The following is a 13,841-nucleotide window of genomic DNA, read 5'->3' as shown; positions in this document are numbered from 1 at the left end:
GAGAAAGTTTAGAAACCCGGCATTTGACACAGACTGCAGAACGATCCTACTCCATCAACAGACATCTCGCCTATGGACCACGAAGACAAGAGAAGAGAAATCAGGGCACGTACGAAAGCATGTATACAGTCGTTTTTCTTTCGTTCCATTTGCGAGTTGTACAGAAAGTGGAATAACTGGCAGTGGTACGAGGCACGCTCCGTCATACACCGTATGTTGGCTTGTGGAGTATGTATATAAACATAGATATTAAATTTAATTTCACTGATTTAAGCACTAGCAGATGCTGTTCTAGTGACTTTCAGACAGGTCTGATTTGGTGCAACTCTCCATCCTAGTCTTGTGCAACCCTCTCCATTTCTGCATAACTACCGCAACCTATACCCATTTGAAGCTGCTTACTGCATTCAAAACTTCGTCTCCCGCTACAATTTTCACCCCTCACGTTTCGCTCCACTACCAAACTGACGTTTCGTTCATGCATATCGCTTTCAGAAGTGTTAACCAGAATACTCTCTCAGAAATTTCAAGATATCAGAGTAAATTTGTACAACAATCAAACTGCAGTTATAAGAGTTGCAGGACATGAAAGGTATGTAGTACCTGAGAAAGGATTGAGACATGGTTGTAGCCTTTCCACGGCGTTATTCAACTTGTAAATTGAGCAAGCAATAAAGGAAACAAATGAGATATTTCGAAACGGCATTAAAGTTCAGGAAGCATATATAAAACTTTGAGGTTTGCAAATGACATTTTAATTCTTCTGACATAGACTGCAAAGGATTTAGAAAAGCAATTGAACGGAATGTATAGCGTTCTACAGTGTGGGGTAAATAATAGTGGTCCAGAGTTCCAGGGCACAAAGAAACACAGCAGAGGTAAGGAAATACAGTACTAACCTGACTGTAGCAGATGCTGAAAGTGACCACTATTCATCTTTTGACACTTTCGGGCCTTCGTCAGTCGGATCGAAGCTGGACTCCTGGAATTGCTGCAATCACATCCGAAATGTTCTGCTGCTGTTCTTGAAGACTATGAGTGTTGTTGCGATACACCTTAGACTTGAGGGGTTCCCACACAGAGTAATCGCACACTGACAGATCATGTGACCTAGGTGGCCAGCTAGAGCCGCGGCCAGACTGACCTCTGGTAACAACTCTGTCAGTTGTGAAGATTGTGTAAATGAGCCCCAAAGTTCTGCCGGCTGTATGGACAGTTGCTCCATTCTACTGGTAGTAATTGTAGGTCTTTTCCTCCTCCGTTAATAGTGCCACAAATTAATCGTACCCAGTCGTATGAGCGACTTTTATTAGCCCTACCCTGTAGAAAAGAGATCATAAGATGAACATCGACAAAAATAAAAGAAGGGTAATGGAATTTAGTCGAACTAAATCAGTCGATGCTAAGTGGATTAGATTAGGAAATGATACGATAAAAGTAGTAAACGAATATTCAGGCAACAAAATATGAAATGCAGACTGGAGATAGCAAGGAAATTTCTTAACAGCAAATATAAAATATAATATGAGGTTTCCAGAAGGCATTTTTCTCGAGTGTAGCCTTGCATGGAAGTGAAACGTGGATGATAAGTGGTTCAGCCAATAAGATAATAGAAGCTTCTGAAAAATGGTGCTACAGAAAAATGCTGTAGATTAAATAGACAATCAAAAAAGAAAACTAATGAGGAGGTACTGAATCGAGTTGGGGAAGAAGGAATTTAAGGCACACCTTGTCTAAAGGAAGGGTTCGGTTGAGAAGGACACATGCTGAGGCATCAGTGAATCGTCCATGTGGTAATGTAGCGAAGTGTGGAGGCTAAAAATTGGAGAGGTACACCTAGGGACGAATATCGTAAGCAGGTTCAGGTGAATGTCGGTTGTACAAAATAGACTACCATGGAGAACTGCATCAGTCTTCGAAATAAAGACCACAATAACATCAACAACAACACATTCTGGCTACAAGCAGACAAGCTCAGAGATTTCCATGCACTCTGTCATCTCTTCCGTTTTATCAACGTATACAGTCCTTCATGTCTCTTAACGATCATGTTTGAGCAGCACAAAAGAGACACTTGGTCCCATCAGAGCAAAATCCTACACTATCAATCAGCCACTTTGTCGAAGCCCTTGTCAGTGCCAGAAATCCGACCCTTGGACGACCTTCCTCTTTATATAAGAATAGCAGCTCCAGCTTCAGATCTCAGTTAACGGCTTATCTACTAAAGCAAACACAATCCCTGCCTTTTCTCCCTCACGCACTCATTACCTCATTACTACTAAATATCCTTCTTTCCAACGAATGCTACTACATTGTACCTGAATTTCCGTACCTCAGAATTTGTTAACTCGGAAAATATCACTTTTGTACACTCATAAATGCGTCTTGTGTGTGCAACTATCACCGTTATTATTATTATTTCTTTCTTGTCTCAGATGTTATGTCTGGTTAAAAATGGAAGGTGACGCGGACCTTGATGAAGCATGAGTTCCTTTTAACTGTACGGTATATGTTACATTGCATTTAGGAACTTTCGGGTAACTGAACAAGTGTCAATAATTACAGATTTCTGTAGTTGTGTATATAAGTTTGGATGTAGCTGTATTGCATTGATGTACTGGTGGATATTGTGTGGTATGACTCCTGTAGTTGATAGTATAATTGGTATAATGTCAACATTATGCTGATGCCATATGTCCTTGACTTCCTCAGCCAGTTGGATGTATTTTTCGATTTTTTCTCCTGTTTTCTTTTGTATATTTGTTGTATTGGGTATGGATATTTCGATTAGTTGTGTTAATTTCTTCTTTTTATTGGTGAGTATGATGTCAGGTTTGTTATGTGGTGTTGTTTTATCTGTTATAATGGTTCTGTTCCAGTATAATTTGTATTCATCGTTCTCCACTACATTTTGTGGTGCATACTTGTATGTGGGAACATGTTGTTTTATAAGTTTATGTTGTAAGGCAAGCTGTTGATGTATTATTTTTGCTACATTGTCATGTCTTCTGGGGTATTCTGTATTTGCTAGTATTGTACATCCACTTGTGATGTGATCTACTGTTTCTATTTGTTGTTTGCAAAGTCTGCATTTATCTGTTGTGGTATTGGGATCTTTAATAATATGCTTGCTGTAATATCTGGTGTTTATTGTTTGATCCTGTACTGCAATCATGAATCCTTCCGTCTCACTTTATATATTGCCTTTTCTTAGCAATGTGTTGGATGCGTCTTGATCGATGTGTGGCTGTGTTAGATGATACGGGTGCTTGCCATGTAGTGTTTTCTTTTTCCAATTTACTTTCTTCGTATCTGTTGATGTTATGTGATCTAAAGGGTTGTAGAAGTGGTTATGAAATTGCAGTGGTGTAGCCGATGTATTTATATGAGTGATTGCTTTGTGTATTTTGCCAGTTTCTGCTCGTTCTATAAAGAATTTTCTTAAATTGTCTACCTGTCCATAATGTAGGTTTTTTATGTCGATAAATCCCCTTCCTCCCTCCTTTCTGCTTAATGTGAATCTTTCAATTGCTGAATGTATGTGATGTATTCTATATTTGTGGCATTGTGATCGTGTAAGTGTATTGAGTGCTTCTAGGTCTGTGTTACTCCATTTCACTACTCCAAATGAGTAGGTCAATATTGGTATAGCATAAGTATTTATAGCTTTTGTCTTGTTTCTTGCTGTCAATTCTGTTTTCAGTATTTTTGTTAGTCTTTGTCTATATTTTTCTTTTAGTTCTTCTTTAATATTTGTATTATCTATTCCTATTTTTTGTCTGTATCCTAGATATTTATAGGCATCTGTTTTTTCCATCGCTTCTATGCAGTCGCTGTGGTTATCCAATATGTAATCTTCTTGTTTAGCGTGTTTTCCCTTGACTATGCTATTTTTCTTGCATTTGTCTGTTCCAAAAGCCATGTTTATATCATTGCTGAATACTTCTGTTATCTTTAGTAATTGGTTGAGTTGTTGATTTGCTGCTGCCAGTAGTTTTAGATCATCCATGTATAGCAGATGTGTGATTTTGTGTGGGCATGTTCCAGTAATATTGAATCCATAATTTGTATTATTTAGCATGTTGGATAGTGTGTTCAGAGCAAGGCAGAACCAGAAAGGACTTAATGAGTCTCCTTGGTATATTCCACGCTTAATCTGTATTGGCTGTGATGTGATATTATTTGAATTTGTTTGGATATAAAGTGTGGTTTTCCAATTTTTCATTACTATGTTTAGGAACTGTATCAATTTAGGATCTACTTTGTATATTTCCAATATTTGTAGTAACCATGAGTGGGGTACACTATCAAAAGCTTTTTGGTAATCAATGTATGCATAGTGTAGCGACCTTTGTTTAGTTTTAGCTTGATATGTCACCTCTGCATCTATTGTCAGTTGCTCTTTACATCCTCGTACTCCTTTGCAACAGTCTTTTTGTTCTTCATTTATAATTTTGTTCTGTGTTGTATGTGTCATTAATTTCCGTGTAATGACTGAAGTTAATATTTTGTATATTGTTGGTAGGCATGTTATGGGGCGATATTTAGCTGGGTTTGCTGTGTCTGCTTGATCTTTGGGTTTCAGATAAGTTATTCCATGTGTAAGTGTATCAGAGAATGTGTATGGGTCTGCAATGTAACTGTTAAATAATTTAGTTAGATGTGCATGTGTTGAGGTGAATTTCTTTAGCCAGAAATTTGCTATTTTATCTTTTCCAGGGGCTTTCCAATTGTGAGTAGAATTAATTGCTTGGGTGACTTCATGTTGCAAAATTATCACTTCAGGCATTTGTGGTATCATCTTGTACGTATCTGTTTCTGCTTGTATCCACCGTGCATGCCTGTTATGTTGTACCGGGTTTGACCATATGTTGCTCCAGAAGTGTTATGTTTGGTGGATTGTCTATTTTAATGTGTGTGTTATCTATTGTCTGGTAAAATTTCTTTTGGTCTGTGTTGAATGTTTGGTTTTGTTTCCTTCTATTTTCACTTTTTTTGTATCTTCTAAGTCGTTTGGCCAATGCTTGTAATTTCTGCTTCTTTTCATCTAATTGCTCTATCACTTCTTGCTGTGAGATTTTACCTAACCTTTTTCGTTTTTTTTTCTGACATTTCATTTCTTATAAATTGTGTTAGCTGTCCGATGTCTTTTCTCAGTTTTTCTATTCTGATCTGTAGCCTGTGTTGCCATGCTGGTTTTGTGGGTTTCTTCTGTGTGTTGGTTGGTTCTGATCTCTGCCTAGTGTGTATATTTAGTGTAATGAGTGCTCCTATATAAACCAGTAGTTGTAACTCTTCCATAGTTGTGTTTTCATTTATTTTGTTGTGTATGATTGTGTTGATAGTTTTTGTTGTTGTTTCGACTTGTGAGTTATTTGGCGGTCTATGCAAGAATGGTCTAATGTCTATATTTGTGTCTTTGTATTCTATATATGTCAACTGAAATTTTTCTTCTATATCTAACATGTGTGTCACTTCGTGTTCTATTTGTGCTTGTTCTGGTGGCTGTCTTAAGATTTCGTTTTCCTCTGACTGTTTAATTGATACGTGTTGTTCTTTGTTTGTTTGCTCTGGGATGTTTGAGTCCATTACTGTATTTTCTTCTTCTTATGATTGCACATTATTTACTTCCAGAATTTGTTGTACTTGTTATTTGATGTTTTCTAATTCTGACTGGGGTATCCTGTTATTTTTGATTATTACACGGATCTGATCAGCTAGTCGTTGTTCTGTTAAAAATTTTAATTCTGGGTATCTGGTAATAAATGTTGTGTATACTTGTGATCTGTATCCAGTTGTGTTGGTTCCTAGGTTTGTTGCTTGGTAATAACAGAACATGAGGTGTCGATTAACTTCATCTGACCATCTCATCCTCTGTCTTTGTTTTCCTTCTAGGATGGTTGCAGGAAGCATATCCTGCAAAACACCTCTATTTGGATTTGAATCATTTTCCAGTTGGCTAGCACTGTCGTTACCATTGTGGGCGGGCATAGGGCTCAAGCGTCGTCCCCGACCATGACGGCGCTTGTCCGAGGCTTCTTTAGTTCTGACCTGAACCAACTAATCACACTAAAAGGGGGGTTAGCCCTATTAGTCGTTTGTCCTTTTCGTCGCCTTTTACGACTGGCAGAACATACCGGAGGCCTATTCTTTTCCCGGGCCTCCACGGGAATTATTATTATTATTATTATTATTATTATTATTATTATTATTACCTTTATTATTATTATTTTTATTATTATTACTACACTGTTGAGGCGAGCCGGCCGAGGTGGCCGAGTGGTTCTAGGAGCTACAGTCTGGAACCGCGCGACCGCTACGGTCGCAGATTCGAATCCTGCCTCGGGCATGGATATGTGTGATGTCCTTAGGTTAGTTAGGTTTAAGTAGTTCTAAGTTCTAGGGGACTGATGACCTCAGAAGTTAAGTCCTATAGTGCCCAGAGCCATTTGAACCATTTTGTTGAGGCGAAACGTGACTGCGAAAACAAATATTGCCTTCATCCACTTACATACAGACGGCCGTAACCTAACAATCATACAAATAATACATACATATAGTACATATATACATATCATATAATACACTGGTGTGCAAAATTTGATGACGAAACTAACTTTCACATGATGTGTCACTGCCAAGTAATATCACTCGACAGAAATTAACCCATACATAGAAAGGACTGCTACAGTATAGTACAGAAGGTAACTGGAGGAAATACGCAATGAGACGAACAGAAAGGGCACTTTGATGGTTAAAATGGCTGTAAGCACTATGGGACTTAACATCTGAGGTCATCAGTCACCTAGACTTAGAAGTACTTAAACCTAATTAACCTAAGGACATGAGACACATCCATGCCCGAGGCCGGATTCGAACCTGCGATCGTAGCAACAGCGCGGTTGCGGACTGGAGCGCCTAGAACCGCTCGGTCACAGTGGCCGGCAAATGAAACTTTGATTGAAAGACAATAGTTACACTGAAGTCACCGCGATTTGCAATGGTCACCTGGAAAATACAAAAAACTGCACATGATTCTTAATGTGTGATCACCACGGGCGGCGAAGTATGCTCTGCAACATGCTACCATTATGGACATGGGGCCGGTAGCGAGTTCTTGTGGTACGACCACCAGCGCGGTTGGCAACTGCTAGATGATCGTTGGAGCACGTGACGTGCTGCAATATGGCTCCCCACACATTCCACACATGCTCGATGGTATTCATGTCGGGGGAAGCGTCAGGCCAGTCCTGACGTCAAATATCCTCTTCCAAGAGATCCTCCTCCTGCACCGATCGATGCTGTCGCGCATTGTCATCCATAAAAATTAAGTCAGAGCAGAATGCACCATTGAAAAGACGCACGTGGGAAATGAGTACAGTGTCACAATAACTTTGATTGGGGAGTGTACCTTTTTCAAAGGTTTAGAGGTTAGTATGCCTATGAAACTTTGTTCCCCCAACCACCACCGTAACATCAGGACCATCAAAACGATCATGTTCAACAATGTTCAACAATGCTCCTGGGTGCATCGCGTGTTCCCGCCTCTCGCAATATGAGGGTACCTCCAGAATCATGTCAACTGGCTCTCCAGGTGTTGTGGGGAGGCATAACGTCGCATAGGTATGCTGACCTCAACATCTTTGAACACGGTACACTCACCGGTTATTGTGAAAGATGGGGAAACTGACAGTTTCACCGACTTTCAGATTATCAGTATATGGCCTATTCCTTTACTTTTTTTGTTAAGGAATTAAAGATTATGCGATAGTGATTGCCAATACATGAATACTTGTAGGCATTTTATTTCTTGAGAATTACGTTTGGCTGGCTGGCAGTTTCACAGACATAGAGCAAATCAAAGCGGACCGAAAGGCACCATCAACCTTACGCAGGTTGTAAAGGATGACGCCGACGCCAGGTAGGACAGTGTTCGCCGAAGGCTGTTGTGTGTACTGGACAAGGCGAGGGGATGCCCTTCGGGAGCCGACACAATGCGGACAGCATGTTAGGCAGCGGCCGTCTGGACGGCCGCAGAATCATTGGACTTCTGCACGAGATGACCGCCGCTCCCACATTTCTAAAGCGTTTTTGTGCGGTGAGGGAGTTGTAAAGTACAATAAAGATCCCGAAAGGCGGGCAGCAATGAGCCCTGGGCGGAGAATTCAGAGAAGACGGCGCTAGTCTGCCGATAGGAAAGCAATACACCGGTGGATATTATGCAGGCTCTGTGAAAGCTACAGGTATATATGGCACTATGCTCTCGGCAGAACACAGCAGGCGAAGTGTGAGGATTCTATAAGTGTGAGTCTGCAACTTTCTCGTCCCAAAAATACCTGTAGCTGGCTCCTCATATACATAAAGCAGATAGGAAACTTGGAAGGGTCATAGGAATCAAAATGCTTACGTACTCCTTTGAAGTACCGACGGGACCGAGCCAAAACATGCTCCTTTATTTAGCTATAGGCCTCCGGGTGGGAATATGAGAGAATTTCGTTGTTCAGTCTGATCTTGCTTAGTAGTTTTGGAAAATTATTGAGAAGTGGGAGGACGCACCAGCAGAAATGACACATGCCATTGGATGACTGCTCGTGAGAGGCTAGGACTGGCTCTTGAAGATAGTGTGAATGTTACGATACAGGAGGCACCAAGGTGACATTTCGTCCACTGCTAGTGAGAGAATCACATAGAGTTCTACTCACAGAATTCGGTGTGAGAAATAGTCATTCCACTTCGTAGCTCTAACTGGAGCGTGATGTAAACTTTGCGTTAGGCAGCTTTTGAGAATACACAAGCATCGTCCGATAGTGGCTGCCGACAGTGGGGTTCACGGACAACGCAACGACGCCGTTAAAAAAATAAAAAATAAAAAAAATAAAAAAGTGACATCCGCAATCGGCTTCGGCATGTATAGATCGCAATGTATTCAGTAACGTTAGAGTATTGATAAGTAGGAGGATCACGCCCTTCTGGCATGCGTAATTTTACGAACTCAAATCTTGGCAATCACTGTCGTCAGATCGCGGAAACGGATTAGTTTGCTAAGAATGTAGTAACATCCCTATCTGTTCCTTGTCTTGAATCTCTGCCAACCTTAGTCACTTTTAACTGTTTCATGTTCTTGTGATAATCCGTCAGTGAACAGGATCTCATTAAACATGTTCGTGTTATACTGCACTCGTTTTGTGTTAGGATTTATAATAAACAGCAGAACTTATGGTAACTTTGACTTTCATTACATACGTATCTCACCTGGTCAGTATTCACCATCGTATTGAAGTCTGAAAGGCTTTAATTTAATAGCAACTCTTTGGGTAACAAATGATAGTTTACAGTCTTCACTGGGGGTCTACATGCCGATACAGGCAGGCGTAGGTGGTGGGGTAGTGCAAATGGTACTATGGCACCGTACTCCTTCCCCATGTGACTGTTTGCAAGGGGGCTTTCGGCCCTGACTTTTTGTTATGGATGTCAACGAGCAACTGCACCGAACAGCGCAGGCGGAGGAGTTCTTGGAACGAGAGGATGTTCGACGAATGCACTGTCCCGCTCGTTCCTCCGACTTAAATCCAATCGAGCACGTTGGAGATATGTTGGGTAGCCGTACTGCAGCATGCGCACATGTATCAGCGACCATCTAACACAGGGGCAGTCAAGCTTTTTTACCAACCGCACACTTTTGAATCTGTGTTAGTAGTACAATTTTCTAACCGTCCACCGGTTATGATGATTTGTGAAGTAAGGAAATAACTCAAGGAAAATTTATGAAGCGGGACTACAGCAAGTTAGAGCGTATTATTATAATAATTACTTACGAAATACTTTGTGTTAAAATTTTATAAAAACCAGATGAAAACGGTTTTAAAACCCCTGCCGCCTAACGCCAACCATGAAAGCTGGGACCCAACTAGCGGGCGGTAGGGACAGGGTTGACAACTACCATTCTAGCACTTGTCAACTTCGCTGGTGTAGGAACAGAATGCATTACCACAAGAACTCCTTACCGATAGTGTGGCTATCATAGGAGCACGTTGCAGAGTATGCGTTACCGTCAGTGGTGATCACACACCATATCGAGAACCATGTCCCGTCTTTTGTAATGTCCAAGGGACCAATCATAAATCATTGTGTCATACAGAGTGATTATTGTCTTTGAATAAAACTTTCCATTCTGTTCGTCAATTGTGTATTTCTTTCAGTTACCTTCTGTGCCACACTAGCAGTTCGTTCTATGTATGGACCAATTTTCATCGAATTATGATACCTGGCAGTGGCACATCATGCTAAAGTTACTTTAGTCTTTAATTTTTAAACACCAGTGTATTTTGTAGTTCTAACGAGAATTTATAGCGTAATGCATTTAAACTTCATACTTTTTGCTGAATACCGACCCAACTGGGGATCTGCTGCCTCTGTCAGCGATTAATTCTTCGCCAAGTTAAATTTCGTATTGCTCTTCAGGGGATTTGAACCTAGTACAATGAAATCTGTGTCTAAACAGATTATTCCTGTCGGGTCACACAGATAAGCTACCTCGTCCAAACGTTTGAAAGTGATGTGTTACTCAGTTCACCACTAGGAGAACAAAAAACTGTAATTGTAATAGCATTTTTACTCGCTAACGTCTATCGGACGTACTAATAATTTTGCAAGTGACTACTGCTCATGAAAATCTGATATCCTAGAGACAAAATAACATACTGTTATTTGGAAAGCCGAAGTTGTTATTAGTATCATCGTGTTAATGAGGTTAGGAAACGATGTAGTCATTACTTTATTAGACACTTGTGATCGTTCTTCTAGTTCTTAACAGATTATCAACATATTTGATGTATCAAAATACACTTGAAGTTAAAAAAGTGAAACGCTTCAACCTGTGTATGCAAAAATATAGAAACAAAACAGTATTACATGCTAAGGATACATCAAATGAAGTTATGCGGTGTTTAACAGACTTGCCTTGCTTTCGTGAGGATTGAGGCTCTAATACCCAACTGATCATCCTGGTTTACGCTTTCCATGGTTTCTTTAGATTACTTTAAACGAATTCCGGGTGGTTCCTACTGCCTATATCATACCTGTCAAACTAGACCTGTTAATGAACTGATCGAAAGTGTTAAACCATCAACAACTTGACCGAAACCTACAAAACAGCTAATCCAGTATTACCGTGCCTTTGGAATATGCTGGTTAAAATTTCATCGTGACTAGAGTTTATTTCCAGTGTAGGAGAAAGCCAGTCCCACAAACGAAAAATGGTGTGAACACGATTGCTATTGGGTGTGTCTAACGTTACTGAAAGGAGATCGCCAAATACACTACTGGCCATTAAAATTGCTACACCAAGAAGAAATGCAGATGATAAACGGGTATTCATTAGACAAATATATTATACTAGAACTCACATGTGATTACATTTTCACACAATTTGGGTGCATAGATCCTGAGAAATCAGGACCCAGAACAACCATCTCTGGCCGTAACAACGGCCTTGATACGCCTGGGCATTGAGTCAAACAGAGCTTGGATGGCGTGTACAGGTACAGCTGCCCATGCAGCTTCAACACGATACCACAGTTCATCAAAAGTAGTGACTGGAGTATTGTGACGAGCCAGTTGCTCGGCCACCATTGACCAGACGTTTTCAATTGGTGAGATATCTGGAGAATGTGCTGGCCAGGGCAGCAGTCTAACATTTTCCGTATCCAGAAAGGCCCGTACAGGACCTGCAACATGCGGTCGTGCATTGTCCTGCTGAAATGTAGGGTTTTGCAGGGACCGAATGAAGGGTAGAGCCACGGGTCGTAACACATCTGAAATGTAACGTCCACTGTTCAAAGTGCCGTCAGTGCGAACAAGAGGTGACCGAGACGTGTAACCAATGGCACCCCATACCATCACGCCGGGTGATATGTCAGTATGGCGATGACGAATACACGCTTCCAATGTGCGTTCACCGCGATGTCGCCACACACGGCTGCGACCATCATGATGCTGTAAACAGAACCTGGATTCATCCGAAAAAATGACGTTCTTTCATTCGTGCACCCAGGTTCGTCGTTGAGTACACCATAGCAAGCGTTCCTGTCTGTGATGCAGCATCAAGAGTAACCGCAGCCACGGTCTCCGAGATGATAGACTATGCTGTTGTCTTGCAAATGTCCCCATCTGTTGACTCAGTGATCGAGACGTGGATACACGATCCGTTACAGCCATGCGGATAAGATGCCTCTCATCTCGACTGCTAGTGATACGAGGCCGTTGGGATCCAGCACGGCGTTCCGTATTACCCTCCTGAACCCACCAATTCCATGTTCTGCTAACAGTCATTGGATCTCGACCAACGCGAGCAGCAATGTCGCGATACGATAAACCGTAATCGCGATAGGCTACAATCCGACCTTTATCAAAGTCGGAAACGTGATGGTACGCATTTCTCCTCCTTACACGAGGCATCAAAACAACGTTTGATCAGGCAACGCCGGTCAACTGCTGTTTATGTATGAGAAATCGGTTGGAAACTTTCCTCATGTCAGCACGTTGTAGGTGTCGCCACCGGCGCCAACCTTGTGTGAATGCTCTGAAAAGCTAATCATTTGCATATCACAGCATCTTCTTCCTGTCGGTTAAGTTTCGCGTCTGTAGCACGTCATCTTCGTGGTGTAGCAATTTTAATGGCCAGTAGCGTAGCATGCACAGAGCACTTGCAGCTTATCACCGAATTTTTGACTCTGAGAAAGGCCGAATCATTGGCATGAAGGTCACTGAAACAGCATACCAGCAATTCGCACAGACGGATGGCATTAGTGCAATGAATTCAGAACGAGTGGTTACGAAGTGGGCTCAGGACAACAGTGTGATAAGAAAAGTGGACATGTGTAGGACTACGCCACGAGAAATCGTAGGTCTGTTCGAAAGGCTCTGACGAGTAGATTGATGACAACAGCTGATTTCTAGGCAGAAGTTACAGGCACCACGAATCGTCGGGGACAAATTACTGGAAGCTGGGTTAAGATATTTACCTGTTCAGTTTTTACTGTTAACACCATACCACAGACAATTAGTAAAATGAATGGCAGTCCATGCTTCTGTTTGTGGTTATCAGTTCAGCCTCATGTCTGACAAACTGGTGAGGTATCGGAGACAGGGACCGCTCGAGTGTCTGGTCGGAACTGCGGGGCAGACATAGACGCTGACCCAGGTAGAAGGACAGCAGGTGGCTACAGCAACCGGAAATGGACGACGCGGTCATTGCAACACGTGCCCGGGCCTGTGGAGTTCCCACGAAAATGAAACAATACAGAGTGAGAGTGTATGAACCCATACAGATACATAATAGTGTGATACGTGAACGAAAAAGTATAGGAAAGACAAAGAACGTACCGTATGACAAGGACTTTACTGGTTAAAGAGTTACAGAACATTAAAAATAGAAGAAAGTCCATAAACATTAAAAATTCATAACTTTGTTAACAGGCGCAGCAGGGATATTAAAAGGAAACTAATGTAAACCAAGAATCCAGCTGAATAACTCCTGATTAATAACTATTTCTAAGTAAAAATAATGAATTTCTTGTGCATAATTTAATTTGTGGTAATTGTTTGTAAAGAGATAACGCATATAAAATAACACAGATATTCCAAAAGAAGAATCTGAAACTACCGTAAGTGACTGAAGTGCCTTCATGTATTGTGCTCATCAACCATACTACAGAAATAGGCATTTTGCATTGTACGAAGGGGAGCGATCGTATTTCGACCGTCAAAAATAGATGCTAAAAGTAGATGCAAGTAATACACAGCACATAAAAGCCGACAAACAGACCATTTTCTCTGAAACC

The sequence above is a fragment of the Schistocerca piceifrons genome, chromosome X (genome assembly GCF_021461385.2).
Source record: "Schistocerca piceifrons isolate TAMUIC-IGC-003096 chromosome X, iqSchPice1.1, whole genome shotgun sequence".
In the NCBI taxonomy this organism is placed as follows: Eukaryota; Metazoa; Arthropoda; class Insecta; order Orthoptera; family Acrididae; genus Schistocerca; species Schistocerca piceifrons.
This window is presented reverse-complemented; position numbering follows the sequence as displayed.